We start from the raw sequence: 16,744 nt of genomic DNA on the forward strand, positions 1-16,744 counted from the left end.
TTTTTGTTAATACTTGTTCCACTGATTTTATTTGAAATAATGGCAAACACTAAAATTTATATTATTGAAGTCTTGTAGTTTCAAAGAATGACTGCTGCATATAATTTGTCTGGAGGAAAGAGGACCCTAATAGAATTTCCAATGCTGAGAATCCCTTCTTGATCAGGTTAGCTCAAGGATGTGGTCAGTCACCACTTGTCATAGTGAGTGTTGCAACTTTGCCTTTTCAGAAACTTCTGGCTGCCTTTTTGTGCCTCTCTCCCACTCTCCTGGAGTTCTCCCAGAATAATACGCTGAGAACGTTGATAAGGGTAAGTCACTGTTAGTGGAACTGTCAACTTGAATTGTCTTCATACAGGACAATTTGGCTGTAGCTTTGAAAGTTAAAATTGAAAAGGCTTTTTAATCCAGCGTTCTGAATATTGTAGTTATTCTACAGAAGCACTTTCATTTTCTTGGGGTGGGGTGGAAGCAAGATGATATATGTGCTTGGACATTCATTGCATAATTATAATTGTAAAATAAAGTAACTAAATGAATTTCCATGTAAGAAGACAAGTACAATAAATTATGATACCTTCAAAAAATGAAATATTCTATAGCCATGTAAAAAGACAATTTTATAAATCTCCCTGTGGTAGTTTTAAGTGAAAAATTCAGCTATAAAACAATGTGACTAAAGAAAAGAGAGATATATAAACACACATACATATACACATACACATATACATATATCCATTGTTTTATATATATATTATATATAATTACTAAATGTTATTAAATGTACTGAATACCTTTGGAAATTAAATAGACATTAGTCATTGCTTTCAAAGAGAATAACTGATTTATCTGGGATCAAAATAGGGAGGAAGGGAAGCACACTATTCACTGTATTCACTTCTATATTGTTGAATTTTGATCAATGTGTATTACCTATTTAATAATTAATAAAGAAAAGAATATTAAGAAAAAGTACAAACTATTAAGAGATGATCTTAATACAGCATCATATTCCAAAGGAACTTTTATAAAGCTGAGGATTGCATAGATCTGCATATTATGCCTATCATGTAGTCACAGATAGGTGATTTCAGGTTCATATAAGGTTGGGCAAATTTTTAGCTCTCTTCCAAACAGGGATCATTTTATTGTCCTATACACGTCAGCATTAATACTTTATTTGGTTGCACTCTACGCACATTTGTATAGATGTAACTGCACATAAATATTGCATATGTATGAATACATAATGGCATATTTATATCAATGGAAATAATACCACATGAACTATCTCTAATGTCAAACATTCATGATTAGGCTTTTTACACATACATGATAAAAAGAATAATCATATCATTGAAAGAGTCAAAAGAAAGAGAAATTACATACTATGACTGACCTAATCACCACCTTTCATTTTATAGGTTATTTCAGGACATAGTAATAAGGGCATACATTATACAAATTGTTATTTTTTTTGGCTTTCTTGATTATGTATTCTTTACCCCATCCAGTCCAAATTCTTCCTGATAAATTTAGATTACTTCTGTGTGATTCCTTTTTGTTTTGAGATATGCTTCGGTGATTCCCAGTAGGCATAATTTTTATCCTTTTCCATCAGTTTTCTATTTTCATATCTAAACAAATTGTATGCATCAGTAAAATACACTAAACTTCACATGTTTTGAAAACAAAAAAGGAACATAAGTTTAGAATAGATGCATATTTCTGTTGAGTAGACTCTTTTATAATCATGAAATGTTCTCTTTACCTCTGGAAATATTTCTAACCATAAATATCTCCCTTTTCAATAGTGGTAGGGCAACACTGGCTTTCATCTTGGTTAGTATTTCCTTGGTGCGTTTTTAATCTTTACATTCCTTTTATTTTTATATTTTCTGTGTCCTTATATTTAATGGTGTTTCTTATAATCATAGGTTAGCTAGTTTACTTTCTTCTTTTTATAATCCAGCCTATCAATTCTTATTTTAGAGAGAGGATTTAGTCTATTTTAATTAAATTACAAATATGCTTTAACTTAAATCTAGCATCTTATCCTTTGTTCTATGTGTTCACATGTATTATTTTTTCATAGTCTTGCCTTCTTTTGAAATAATTACAAATTTTATAAATCATCCATTTGCCCTCTAATAGCTTGCATGTTATTTATTTTTTAAGTTCAGTTTTACATTTATTCCTTTTTATTAGAGTATATAATAAAAACTATTTTATCACGTCCACACCAAAGATTTTGCAACCCTTACCTACAATGTATATTAAAACCCCAAAACCATTATTGCTATTATTTTAAACAGTGTCTGTTTGTTTATATCTGGTTATTTACATCATACTTTTAAAATATATTTTTGCCTCATCTTTTACCAGGGGTTATATTCCTTCTCACTAAATGACTTCCTTTTGTGTTTCTTTTCATGTGAGTTACTCTGATACAAGGTACATCATAGCCAGAAGCAAAAGTCTTATTCATTTTTCATTCACTTTGAGTTCAATAAATTTTTATCTGGTATGGCTCTTCCTCCAACTGAGAGAAAGGATGGGGGGATAAGAAAGAACTGTTTACAGCAGAGCAATGAAAGTAGATCTGAAAATAGCAAATTATATTCAAAGTTGGAATAGGTACTCAGTAGAGACACATTTACATTTGAGGAAGTATAAGCAGTATAGTATAAGTATAGTATACTTATAAGTATTATTTGAGGAAGTATAAGTAGAGGGCAAGAGTAATAATGAAAGGTGACAGAGGACCATGAATATTTATTCTGGTAAGTGCAGATCTGGGCCCAAAGTCCAAGTTATCTACTTACAATCTTTGTGGCATTAACAGGAAGACAAAACTTGTCTAAGTTTCTGGTCTTAGTCCCAAAATAAGAAAAAATAATGTTTTATATTATGAGATAGTTATGGGAATTAGATAAGTAATAATGTATTCATCACTTAATGTGATGCCTGCTATATAATTGAAGCTTTATAAATCATAGCAATCATTTAAAAAAATCAAGAAATGTTTAATGGACATAGATAGCATTGTGGTTGATGCTAAAACATAATTAGATTTTCATCGGAAAGAGATCAGAAGAAATCTGGCTGTTGAAGAGCCAGCAAGAATAACGACTTGGGTTATGAAAGAGACTACCATGTTCAGGGCACAGCAGACAGCTAACACTGCTGAGTCTCCGGCCCTGACTCTGGAGGATGGTCCCTTGGAGCTTCATTATGGAGAATTTGCGTGTTATGGAGAGGTGGTAATTCATGAGGCAGAAAGCCTGCAGAGGACTGTGTGCTAAGGGGGTTAAGCATCATTATAGATCCTTGAGCAAGAGTGTACACTTGACCATGTCTTACTGAGTTATACGTGTCTGGGAGAAGGTTTACTATTAAAAGATGGAGTAGTGCAATCTTCTAGTTCTCTGATCCTTTGCCCATAACTCACCTCCCACTCCACTGCCAGTCACCTTAGTTGACTGAATAGCATTAACATTTCCACAGAGAATAAAATGTTTTGTTTATTTTCCCTTAGAAGATTTTTAGACCATTTTATTTCCCAGTTTTTGTTCCACAACACCTTTTCTTACTGCATAAAACTTGAGTAGAAACAGACATTCTGTCTTTCCCTCCTCCATTCCTCCTGGCCTCTTTTTTTTTTTTTTTTTTTTTTTTAAAGACAGAGTCTCACCCTGTCACCTAGGCTGGAGTGCAGTGGTATTATCTTGGCTCACTGCAACCTCTGCTTCCCGGGTTCAAGCAATTCTCCTCTCTCAGCCTCCTGAGTAGCTAGGACTACAGGCCCACACCACCACGCCCAGCTAATTTTTGGGTATTTTAGTAGAGATGAGGTTTCACCATATTGGTCAGGTTGGTCTTGAACTCCTCACCTCAAGTGATCCACCCACCTCGGCCTCCCAAAGTGCTGGGATTACAGGTGTGAGCCACTGGGCCAGGTTTCCTCTTGGCCTGTTAAAGAACAGAGGCTTCTGCCTTATTTGTGCATGATATATAAAAACTCTGCCCCAGTTGGTATTAAAAAATCAACTTTGCAAATCAAAGATTGATGGAGGAAATTATGGTTTTGGTTTTGCCAACCCAGTAGATAGCACCTTCCATAAAATGACCATTTACTACCTGTGGTGATGAGCCAAGCTTTATGGAATCAGAACATGACAATCCAAACACTTGGTTTTGGATGTGGAGTGGGATTAAAGCCCTGATTACTACCTTTAATCTTTATAATTTCTCTGCTCCTTCTGCCTCCAAGAATCTACAGAATCAGGCACAAGAATCTACAGAATTAGTTCAGGCACTCTCAGGCACCACTTCTAAGAGTGATTTCTGGTAGATTAGAGTTGGTTAACTGATTCTAAGGCATTCAATTTCGTTTCTGTTTCAATGAGTTTACTCCTTGCCAAGTGGGTCAGTGATTGGAAGGAATCATCAATTTCTTCTAGATCTAATTCAAGTTGATTTGCTAATATTCAGTAAATACATTGAAAAAAGTAACAGGAAGTGACTTCAGGAAGCAATGCTTTCGTTGTCCATGGGGTAGAGGACGGGAGATGTGGGTAATACTGCTTTTCGGGAAACATTTAGGAAGACCCTTTCCGAGACTTGCAGTTTTCAGAGTAATGTGAACAGGATGGTGAATGCTCTGAAAACTATTAAAAGAATAATAATTGGAGGAAGAGGCCTCTTCAGGGAGAAAGGAAGACTGTTTTGCCAAATGACAAGAGAGCCATTACCAAATATATACAAAGGGCTGTGAGCAGGAACAAGCTGGCTTATTCAATGTTGCTGAAAGCCAAAAGGCAAAAAGTATAGATTGATGGATGTGGTCAGCGAAGAGACAACAAGAATCAACCGGAAATGGAAAAGGGATGTAGGGAATCCCCTGAGAGAATTCAGCCAGGCTACATGGCTATTCATTTATGATGGCTTAACTGATGTTGCTACATGTCATTAGACCAAATCACCTTGGTTATCCTTTCCAACACTAAAGCACTGTTTTTAAACTACAATATACTTTGGCACATGATAATTTCTCTTCGGTCATACCTAAGACTTCTCCTCTTCTGTTCTTCTCCTTTTATTTTCTTAAAAAAATTGTAAAACCTTCTTCTTGGCACCAACTGGGATTCTTCAAGCCCCACTGTGGTATTTTTTTCAAAGTATATTCAAGTTCCCTACAGAAAAGTAACCCAATTAGATTATGAAAAATATACAATTTATGCACATAATCCCCTGCTCTTAGCATACTCAAACAAGTTCCCTGGGGATAAGGCCCAGGGATATGCATTATAAGAAGTTCCATCTGAGGATTCTTATAACCACTTAAATTTGAGGATTACCATCCCAGTCTCTTTCTCTCAAGAATTTTCAGTACTTGTGATTTTTTTATAGAAGGTCAGTAGTGTCTAATTCTTTCCTCTTAGAATGGGAAATTAAGATTCAGAGAAATAAAGTCCTGGTCTCCAAGTATATCTGGTTAATTTTAGTTGCCTCCCATTCCTGTGCCAAATGGGCATCGCTGTTCCTCTGTTCACATGCAGGGTGCAGAGGATGCTGAGTCTCTTGTTCTCTCATGATGAGATCCTAAAACTAGAATATAAAAAACTTTCATTGCCTTCTTTCCCTGAGAGAGATCGTAAAGCTGCTACTGCCAAGAATAAGGAAGTTCAGCAGGACTGATACCTGTTAGTGCAGTACCTCTCAGTCTGGGCTGCGCATAGATACCAGTGAAACTTTAAAAACAAATACCTAAGTTGGGTCCTACTACAAGATAATTAAATCAAAATCTGTTGGATTGAGGCCACATTATTTCCTTTCTAAAAAGATCCCATTCAAGCATCACAGCTCTTGTGCTCCCATAGCGCTTAGTATAGAATGTTATTTTTGTACTTATCACATATTTTTGTAATCACTTATGTATTTATATCTATCTCCACTCAACTTCCCTGTGAGTGAGACAGTGTCATCACAGTAGACAGTAGGCAGCCAGGACATATGACTATTTAAAAATAAATGAAATTATACTATAGCAGATCCTTGAAATTACACATGCTCTAGAATAATCTGTGGTTTGGCTACTTCTCATCAAAGTTTACTTTGTGGCTCCTGGGAGGAAATTTCTGAAGTTGCTTTGCAAGCCTCTTTCTTCATTTGTGAAGCTAAAGAATTGCTCTAGCGTATTTTAATTACAACTAAGACGCGTTCTTTTGATCAAACATTAATAAAAATTCTAAGTCATAAACAAACTAAGATTTATCACTTGTCCTAAAGTTGACACTGCCATTATTCTCAATTACTCCTGAGCTCACACACATTATTCACTAAGTGTCTCCAGAGCAGGGAAACAAGGAGAGAGTTCTGCTATAAGAAGGAATAAAATTCTTCCTGGAGTTACATTTTTGTATACTCAAAACATCTCTTCGGGATTTTTGTTTTTTAATGTATACATCTACAGCATTCCCCAGACAAGATAATAGCATGTCTGGTGAAAAGTCCACCTGAAAGGAGATTGTGTTAGGGAGCCAGCACACACTTGAAATTGCAAAACAAAAGTTAATTGATCCACATTGTGGCTCTGTTCCTTATTTACAGAGAGAAGAGGGGAGTGGGAACAAGAATTGGGATCTGTCTTCACCAGGATGCCAGTTGGCTTTGTCTGGTGGACAGGGAGGAAGTCAGCAGTCAGCCTTCCTGGAAATAGCACCCCAGGAATAGTGGAAGTGGTGGCACTCTTTCCTACAGTTTTAGAGCTTGCTAATAGTATCATTCTCCTAAGAAGTAATAAATTGGATGCCCATTTTGAATAATTGCAATATTGTTAGTTCCTATTTATTAAATAACTTATATATACCAGATACTTTTCTAAGTACTTTAGCACATTGGCGCATATAATCCTCATACTATTCTTGCAAGGTACCTGTTATTATCTCAGTTTTACAGGTGAAGAAACTGGCACTTATGAAAATTAAGGTTGTGAGTTTTTTATGAATTTGCCCACAAGTGTTTTACCACATGCAACTTTGCCTGTAAAATAAAGTGATATAATTAATTTGCTTGAACGTATGGTGGAAAGTACCAGGAATATATAAATAGGAATATTGTCAGTGGATAAAACGGGTTCTATGATGACCAGTAGGTGAGGAATGACCTATGAGACAGGCCACAGATACTAAAACTGATGTCTGGCGAGCCAGAAAATGTCAGATCTCCCCTCTACTCACCCGATTAGATAAGCATTTTGATGTTCAACCATTGGCTCCATGGTATCTAGTGGAGACTGGACCAATCAGAGAAGCATCCCAGGGCCTTACAAAGATTATAAGGAAATTCTGCTGATAGTTGTTCAAGTGAAAGAGAGATTTCTCCTCTGTGGGGTAAAGTGTCTATCAGATAACTAGACAGTGAATGTTCAGCCCCACAAGGCCCTTAAACTGAACACAGAGAAGGAAGCTCTTCTGCCATTTCCACTGTTGAGAGCCAGATATGTGTTCCCTCTCATGATCGGGGGAGAAAGCACAAGTTAACTATCTAGGATATGACAGTCTCTTGGCAGTTGCATTGGGAGGGAAGTGGGTGTTTCTGAAGCCCATGTAGGGTGCCTGATCTGAGGGAAGAACCTTGACTCACTGAATGACCCACAGAAGAGGACATTAATTAATGTTGCAAAAAGGGGAATTTTACCACTAGTTATTGTAAAGCCACTGGGCTGCTTTTCAAGACATTTTATCTTTATTTTGTCCACTTATTTCCTCCCTTTTGAACTTTAAAAAAATCTTTTCTTTCTTCCCTCTAAAATCTTTCTAATGGGCAGTTATTTTCTTTACTTTTTTTTCCCTAGTCTTTCCTTTCCTTATTTCTTTTCTCCTTCCTTCTTTTCTTTTCTTTCTTTCTTTTTCTTTCTTTCCTTCCTTCCTCCCTTCTTTCTCTTTCTTCTTCCTTCTTTCCTTCCTTTTCTTTTCTTCCTCCTCTCCCCTCCTATTCCTCCTGTCCCCTCCCTTCCCCTCCCCTTCCTTCTTGCTTTCTTTTCTCACTCTTCCTCCCTGTCATCCTTTCTTCCTTTCTCTTGCCCCTTTTCTTCTCCCTCCTCTATTTCCTCCTCCCTTCCTCTTTCTTCCTCTTTTAATGTCACTATGTATATTAATCTGATAAGACTGTCATAACAAAATACCACAGACTGAATAAACAGCAAAAATGTATTTCTCCAGAGTTTTGAAAGCTAAAAGCCCAAGATCAAAGACATTGTTTAGTCCAATTTCTCATGAGATTAACTTTGAGATATTTTTGACTTGGAGATATTCACTTTTCACTGTGCCTCAGATGGCCCTTTGTATGTGTGTGAATTCCCTAGGGTTTCTTCCTTTTTCTTACAGGTACATCAATCCCATCAGCATCCCATACTTATGACCTCATTTAATCTTAAGTATCTCTTTAAAGGTCTTATCATCTAAACCAGTCATATTAGGGGTTATGGCTTGAACTATGAATTTTGAGGGTACATAATTTAGTTCATAGCACAATGTTTGAATTTTCAATTTTGGGGCTTGTATATTTTCATCCTGTAGTTTGAACAGTTTCAAGTATTATATACATACAAGTAGCCACATATACAATCTAAGTTGAGTATCCACCCTTAGTTTAACTTCCCATTCATTTTTTTTTTCTTAAGGAGAAAGACACAATACAGAAAGTAACTTGAGGCACCAACAGGTTAAAGCACCAATAATTTTTAGTATGAAAATGAGAAACTGGTAAGAACTGCCCTGTTCTACAAGATTAAGTGGAAGGGGGCTGAAAGGAGTACAAACCAAAAAGACGGGGATGTGCTGGAGTAGGCGCAGGCACAGGGTACAGGCTGCTGAAGCAGACAGTCTTGAGCCTGAATCCTAGGTCTACAAGTTGCCAGTTGTTTGGCCAAGGGCAAGTGAATGTTCAGTCTTAATTTCCTCATTTACAAATTGGTCACACCAATCTGCTTTGAGGAGACACTGCAAAGACACAAAAGCACAGGTAACATACATGTGTGCATGTACACACATGCTGAAATGTCTGATGGGGAGTAAGAGCTCAAAATAAAAATCCACAGACCACAATTTTAGAAAACATTAAAGACCATGTAGATTCCAATGTCTTACAGACAAATCTTGACACCAGGCCTACAGGCAATAGGTGTGCAAGCCCAAAGCTTCAGAGGAAACATCATACTTTCACATTCAACATAAAATAGAATTTTCAGTGCAGACATTGGCACTTGCCCTACATCTTATCAGGGGCCCACTAGAGTAAAGAAGCTTGAATAAATGGCCCTTTGCTCACACTAAACTGAAGGCTCCTTGTGAGCAAGAATGCTGTCTGTTTTGTGGATTATTGTATGCCTAGAACCTAACACAGTACCTGAACATAGATGCTGGTGGGTATTTATTTATAACTGGATGAAGGCATACTCTACTCACAAAGTACTTTACTGAGCTTTGCAGATGGACACATAAGAAGCTGTAAAATAAGACTATGACAAAGGCCTTTCTCCATCCTAAAACTGAATGATTCTTAGAAGTTGTTCAAAGTTGCGCTAGAGTTTACTTCACTAACAAAATATAACCCAAAGGCTTACAATAAAAAATGACCAAGGACTCTAGACAAAAGATGTTAAAACTTTGTCCTTTCACATCCCATGATAAATGTAGCAGCAAAGATGCTTCTTAAAATAATCTTAAAAGCCCTACAGTAGAGTTGAAGAAAAAATTAGGTTAGAAAATAATTTTTGATGGATGAGAATCACCAATTTTCCAGCAATCAGAAATAAGGTGCACAATTTCTTCCATAATATCTGCCATTAAACTATTTCAGCCTAATATTCTTAACAGAAGACACATATCAGGCACAAGAGACGATTTATATCACCAAGATATTGACCTCGGCAACGATTCTTACATGTAATATAGAAGAACAGATTACAATTTGGAGGGATGGTTGCCTCGAGTCCAAGAGAAGTAAATTTCTTCAGCTGAATATTGCATGTAGCTCTCCCGGGGGGAAAAAAATCTATTTCTAATTGCAACTTTTAACCTGATTTGCATGACCTAAAACACACTTATAAGAGCCAGCCATCATTTTCATGCCTTTGATTTTAGGTAATTACTTTTATAGCTGAAAGATTTTCACTGTCTTTCATATTACTTTTGGCCATAAACATAATAACTTTTGATTTTCAGCTTCCTCTCTTCTTAAGAGAAAAGGAAGAATGTTTTCCCAAAACCAGCTTTCACAGGGAAAATAATTGCCCCAAGCTAATTAGAAGAGAGGCTGGTTAATTAATGCAATCTGGGTTGTGGGTGAGGTGGGAGGATGGGGGTATATCTAATGCAGTTGTCAAGTCAGAGTCACTTAAATCCACTAGTTCTATCCAAAATGATTCCCCAGGAGTGGATGGGTGCTATCTCTCAGAACACTGCTACAGATCCCTAGGACTGGTCACCCTGCTTTCACTCATGTTCACTAAATCCATCCTCTACACAACAGGCTGTGATCTTTTAAATGAAATCTCAGTAACTTCCCCTGACATTTAGAACAAAATTGAAATTTCATCTCATATTCTACATGCTCCCCACAATAGAGCTAGGACTCCTTTGGCCAGGAAAACTCAAGAAACTTTCAAGACAGAGGGTGTCAGCTTTGGATCTATGTCTACGGCCATAGTTCAACAGGTTTGACCAGGAAACACAACTAGCAGGGTTCCCGGCGGCGATTCTTCTGACAACTTCTCTATCTGCCCATTTTTCACTCTGTCTCTGTATCTAGAATATCTAGTATTATAAATCTCTGATAAACTTTATTTGCATTTTCTTTCTAGTTGGAATTGCCCCAAGGCCTTGCACCAGGAGCAAAGACTTTGCTCCTAAAGCAGACATTCAGATCTGGAAAATCTGAAAGAAGTACAATTTTTATTCAGGTTATCTTTGCATGGAAATCATTTGCATTTTATCTTAGTATTGAAAATTGAGAGTGTAGTTCAACATTCTTTTTTTTAAGCCTTAGGAAGAAGCATTTAATAATGACCTATGAATGGAAACTAAGTCTGTGTGTAGGACAGTGGCAAAACAAATTGGTGGATCCCCATGCTATTACCAGCAAGACCCAGGGATCTCTAGAACAAAATCAGTCTGACCCCTAGAGACATATTAACAAAAAGCACAAGCCAAGGAACTGCTCTAGAGCTACCAGAAGCTGTAAGATGAAGAGTATGTTCTCCCATGAACCATTTGGAGCTCTGCTGATGTCTTTATTTTGGACTTTGGGCCCCCAGAACTGCAAGAGAATGCATTTCTATTGTTTTAAGCCAAGAAGTTTGTGGCAATTTGTTAGGGCATCTTTAAAAAACTAACAAAGTCGCAGCACACCAACATGGCACAAGTATACATATGTAACAAACCTGCACGTTATGGACATGTACCCTAGAACTTAAAGTATAATTAAAAAAACAAACAAACAAACAAAAAAATAACAAAAAAAAAAACTTAACCTGAAGTGAATCATAGATCTAAATATTAGAGTTAAAACTATAAAACTGCTAGAAGAAAATGTAGAAGAAAATCTTATATCCGGAATGTTTAAGGTCTCTTAACAAATTGGTAAAACTAAGAAAACAACCCAGTTTTTAAAATGGGCAAAAGATTTGAACAGACACATCACCAAGAAACAATGACAAACATACACATGAAAGGGTTCTCAACTTCATTACTCATCAAGAAAATGAAAATAAAAATCACAGAGTTATCACTGCGCGTTCTCTGGAATGGTGGAAATTTAAAAGACTGAGTACCACATGCTTGGCAAGAATGTGGAGCTATGAGAACTCTCATAGATTTTTGTTGGAAATACAAATTGGTGTAACCACTTGGAAAACATTTTGGCATTTTCTTATACAATAAAGCATCCAATTATTATGACACCCCCCCCCGCAAAAAAAAAAAAAAAAAGCACTTTATGGATGCAAGCAATCAACTCGTCATGCAAAGAAAGCTCCAGAAACGCCCCAAGGGGCAAATTCCAGCCTTGCCACTCACCACCTGACCTGCTAGAGGCCCCTCTCATAGCCTGTCTGTCTGCCTCAAGGTCTTGGCATGGATTAATCTATATTATTAAATCTATGTTATTAGTCTTAAGAAATTACTCTTGGGATTTGTTGATTTTCCCCATTATATATTTGATTTCCTTTATTTGTCAACTTCTGCTTTTATCACTATTATTTTCTTCCTTCTGCCCTTCTGGGAGCATTAGTTTGGTGTCACTTCTAAAATTCTTTAGATGAATTTTTATTAAATTTATGATACATGTTTTTTTTTAAGTGTTTTCCTTCCTTTAAAATATATTCTAATTTTCATTGATAAATAAAAATTGTATATACAGTCACCACTTTATATCCTTGAGAGACTGATTATAGGATCCCCTTCAGATAACAAAATCTGTAGATGCTCAAGTCCCTTATGTAAAGGGCATAGTATTTTTATATAATGTATGCACATCCTCCTGTGTACTTTAAATTATCTCTGGAGTACTTATTATACCTCATATGATGTAAATGCTATGTAAATACTCTTTGTACTATATTGTTCTTTATTGCTATTAGTTTTTATTGTAATATGATTATTACTTTTTTGAATATTTTTAAACTGTGGTTGGTTAAATTGCAGATTCACACTCTAAAAATACAGAGGGCCACCTGTATTTATCATGTACAAAATAATGCTTTAATATATGTACAGATTGAAAGATGGCTATGTCAATCTAATTAGCATATATAGTACCTCATAGACATCATTTTTTTTGTGATGAGAACACTTAACATCGACTTTCTTTGCAATTTTAAGTATAAATATATTATTAGCTATAGTCACCATAATATACAAAAGATTTCGTGAATTTATTCCTCCTTTGTGTGTTCTCCCCAATCCTCCACATCAACCCCACCATACCTCTTGTAGTCACCATCCTATTCTCTACTTTTATGAATTTGACTTTGTTAGATTCCACATATAAGCACATTTGTGGCATTTGTCCTTTTGTGCTTATTTCACTTAAATGATTAACTTCTCAGGTTTATTTTTTAATGTATATATTTAAAAATATAAATTTTATCTATTCATAGCTTTATCTGAATTTCTTAATTATTGAATGTTATATTTTTTGTTGCAATGATGATATTCATTCGTAATATCTTTTTAATCTATGGATTGCTTAGACACATATTGCTTAATTTCCAAACTTCTGCCAGTTTCTGTTAGTGTATTTGTGATTAATTTCAAACTAGAGAACTCACTCTTCAGTATGTCAATTATGGAATATTTGTCATGATTTGGGTAATGGCTTAACAGATAGTCCATTTAGTTAAACATCCTATATGGTCTTGAAAGTGATTTGTATTCTGAAATTTTTGGGTTCAGTGCTTGTTAAGTTTGTCCAGGTATGTCAAGTTTGTGATTTTGTGTTTCAAATGTTCTGTATTTTAGTGATTTATTTTTTACCCTCTCATATACTGAGAGAGATGTATTAAAGTCTTGTACCGTAATCATAGTATCATTTCCTAGATATTTCTCTATAGTTTTGTTTCATATATTTTCAGGCTACAATATTAGATGCACATGCATTTAGAATTTTATATTTTCTGGTGAATTAACTATTTGATCATTATGAAATTATCACTCCTCGTGACAAGAATAATGATCCTTGTCTTAAAATCTGCATTTCTTTTGGTTAGTGTTTGTATAGGACATCTTTTCTGATTCTTTTTCTTTCTACTTTATATTTAAGGGTCTATTGCAACAGCAAATATGTGAGTTTGTCCCACAAATATGATAGGTAATATTGGTTCCCCCAAAGATATGCTCAACTCTAATTCCCAGTACATATGAATATTACTTTATTTGGAAAGAAAAATCCTTGCAGATGTATGTAAGTTGAAGATTCTGTAAGAGAACATCTTCAAATAACCAAGTGGATCTTAAATCTAATAACAAGTGTCTTTATGAGGACAGAAGAGTAGAAAACAGGGAGGAGAAGGCCATATGAAGTTGAAGACAGAGATTGGAATTATGTTGCCACAAGCCAAGGAACTGCTTCTAGAGCTACCAGAGACTGTAAGATGAAGAATATGTTCTGCTGTGAAATATTTGGAGCTCTGTTGATGTCTTTATTTGCACTTTGGGCCTCCAGAATTGTAACAGAATACATTTCTGCCGTTTTAAGCCAAAAGGTTTGCAGTAATTTGTTAGGGCATCCTTAAAAAACTAATAGGGCATTTTGTTTGCTTCCCCCTAGTTAGAAATATTTAGACTACTGTTATAAATATGATTATTCATTATTAATATCAAAATAGCTTACCTTTCCTTATCTATTTGACCTGACTGTCCATGTTCCCTTTTTTCTGCTTCTTTGAATTCTTGTTGATTGAGTTTTTACATTTTTATTATTAACTTTGTTCTGTATTAACTTATTATAGATTATTTTATAGTTGTACTGGTATGCTAGAGATTGCATAATGTATCTAATGAATAAAGTTAATACTTTATTGACTTCCAGGCAATTCAAAATGTTTCAAACACTTTAACACTATTTCTCTTCTGACTTTAGTATTACTGTTGTTTTATACTTTAATTTTGTGTATATATTAAAGCTTGCAACATCTTCATTTTTGTGGTTACTGTCAATATTTATTTAGATTCATTCATGTAACTTTCATCTGACTCTCCTTTCCTTCATACACATTCCACCTTTCTCCTAGGCTCTTTTTTATTCTGCTGAAAGAATACTTACCTGGGAATTTTTTTGATGTTGGCATTATTATTTTTGCTATTTGGTTTGATTTTAGCTTAAATCTGCTAATAAAATTTTTCTGAGTTTGACTAAAAATATTTTTGGCTTTTTAAAGGAATATATATGTATTTTTTTCTTTTGCATGGTTTTGGATAGACAATTTAAGATTAGTATTCATATTCCTTTCACTAATTAAAGACATCATTCACCTATTTCCTCTCCTCTGCAGCTCTCATTGTGGCTCACTTGAACGTAATACGGACTTTCATATGTCTATTTGTAAGGTTTTCTTTCTTTTGGACTTTAATCATGGTGTTCTTGTGGGGATTTTTGGGGAATTTTTCCTACATCAGTATATTATTATTGAATATGAGCCTTGATGACTTACGTCTGTTTGGGGAAAATTTACTACCACTATCTCTGTTCCCTCTTCTGTCCCCTCACCTCTCTGGATTTCAATTCCATGCATACTAGAAGTTTATAATAAATTCCATATGTGCTTTATGCTCCTTTTTTGCAATTTTTATAATTTTGTCTTGATGTGCATCTACGTGTGTGTTTTCTGCTTTTCTGTCTTCCAGGTCACTAGGAGGAAGTATGCTTTCAGCATTTCTATCTTCCAAGTCACCAGGTCTCTTGTGGTCTGTGTCTAACCTGTTAGCACATCTATTTATTGATTATGATTTTGATAATTTTATTTCATTTTTATTTCTATTTTATTTTACTTCTAGTTTTTGTTGCCAGCTGAAATTTACAATACTATTTATAATTTCATAAACACATTAAGGTTCGTTTTCTTATTAAAACATCATAAGCCTAATTAGCCTATTGTTGGAGTCTCTGTTGATCTGCCTCTTTTATCTGTCACTTTTTTCCCTCATGCTTTTTTTCATGCTTTGTGCTCTCATATGGGTTTCTTTACTGGTTGTTTTATTTCTTCATATCCAGACATTAAATGTGAAAACCTATAGAGATAATACAAGGCATTTACTACAACCATCTCCCTCCATATAAATTTTACTTACGTTTTTTAAAAAGCAGCTGTGCTAGCAGAACTAGAAATTCCAGGTCATCTTAATCTCTACTAGGGATTGAGATGATTTAAAGGTGGACTTTATTTTATTTAAGGACTTGTCTATTTCCTCTGCTCCCTTCTCCATGGATGTATCATTATTGCAGTCACGACCAAAAGCTGAGGTATTATCAGGGCTTTTCCTTTTGGTATCACATCATCCCTACAACAGCGTCAGAAGTTGTATTCAGCTTCTCAGCCACTGATTTCAGAAATGGAATTTAGCAGTTTCAGATCCATGACATCATTGCATTTTCTCCTCCCGTAGATCTCAACCACAAAACTCCTCACTTAGTAGGTCTTCAGTACATTCCAATGTTTTCTCTCTCTCTTTCTCTTTCATCTATTTATATTTTTCTTCAAATTACTTAGTAATTATAAGAGGGCACATTAGTCACAAGCAATGAATTAAACCATTGCTAGAAAAGACCTGTTACTAATTTTATTAAATATAGTCATATGCCTATTTTACTGCTGTATTTACCAGCTTGCTTTAAGCTAAGTATTTTGACTAGTGAAATGTAAATAGAAGATATTTGTATAATTTACAGAAAAGCTTTTTACAAGAGTTGAGTCAGCACATTTTGTCCCATATTTCATGCTGTCTAGAACATGGGCATGATTTCCTTCATTTAAAAAATCATCTTGAATCATGAGGCACATTTGAAATGCAAGGTATGTGATGTGAATGGCAGAAAAGAAAAATACCAGAAGACCGAATTTCCAATAAATGTGAGTCTGTGCTACTGGCACTTAACTTTCTTCTTCTTAAGGCTAATGATATTTCCATACTTTGTTATGAGCAGCTGAGTAACACTTATACCTGAATACAATTTCGTAGAACTA

At 35.2% G+C, this 16,744-nt stretch overlaps 1 long non-coding RNA gene across 1 annotated transcript in view; it reads left to right on the forward strand.

The window, feature by feature from the left end:
• Positions 1-243: 243 nt before the first annotated feature.
• Positions 244-16,744, forward strand: part of LOC126962356 (uncharacterized) — a 30,988-nt gene continuing 14,487 nt past the window's right edge. The window contains exons 1-2 of the long non-coding RNA XR_007728667.1: positions 244-311; positions 10,868-10,949. This is a non-coding gene — a long non-coding RNA (uncharacterized LOC126962356). The remainder of the gene's footprint in view (positions 312-10,867; positions 10,950-16,744) is intronic.

Source organism: Macaca thibetana, chromosome 9 (genome assembly GCF_024542745.1).
Source record: "Macaca thibetana thibetana isolate TM-01 chromosome 9, ASM2454274v1, whole genome shotgun sequence".
NCBI classification, from domain to species: Eukaryota; Metazoa; Chordata; class Mammalia; order Primates; family Cercopithecidae; genus Macaca; species Macaca thibetana.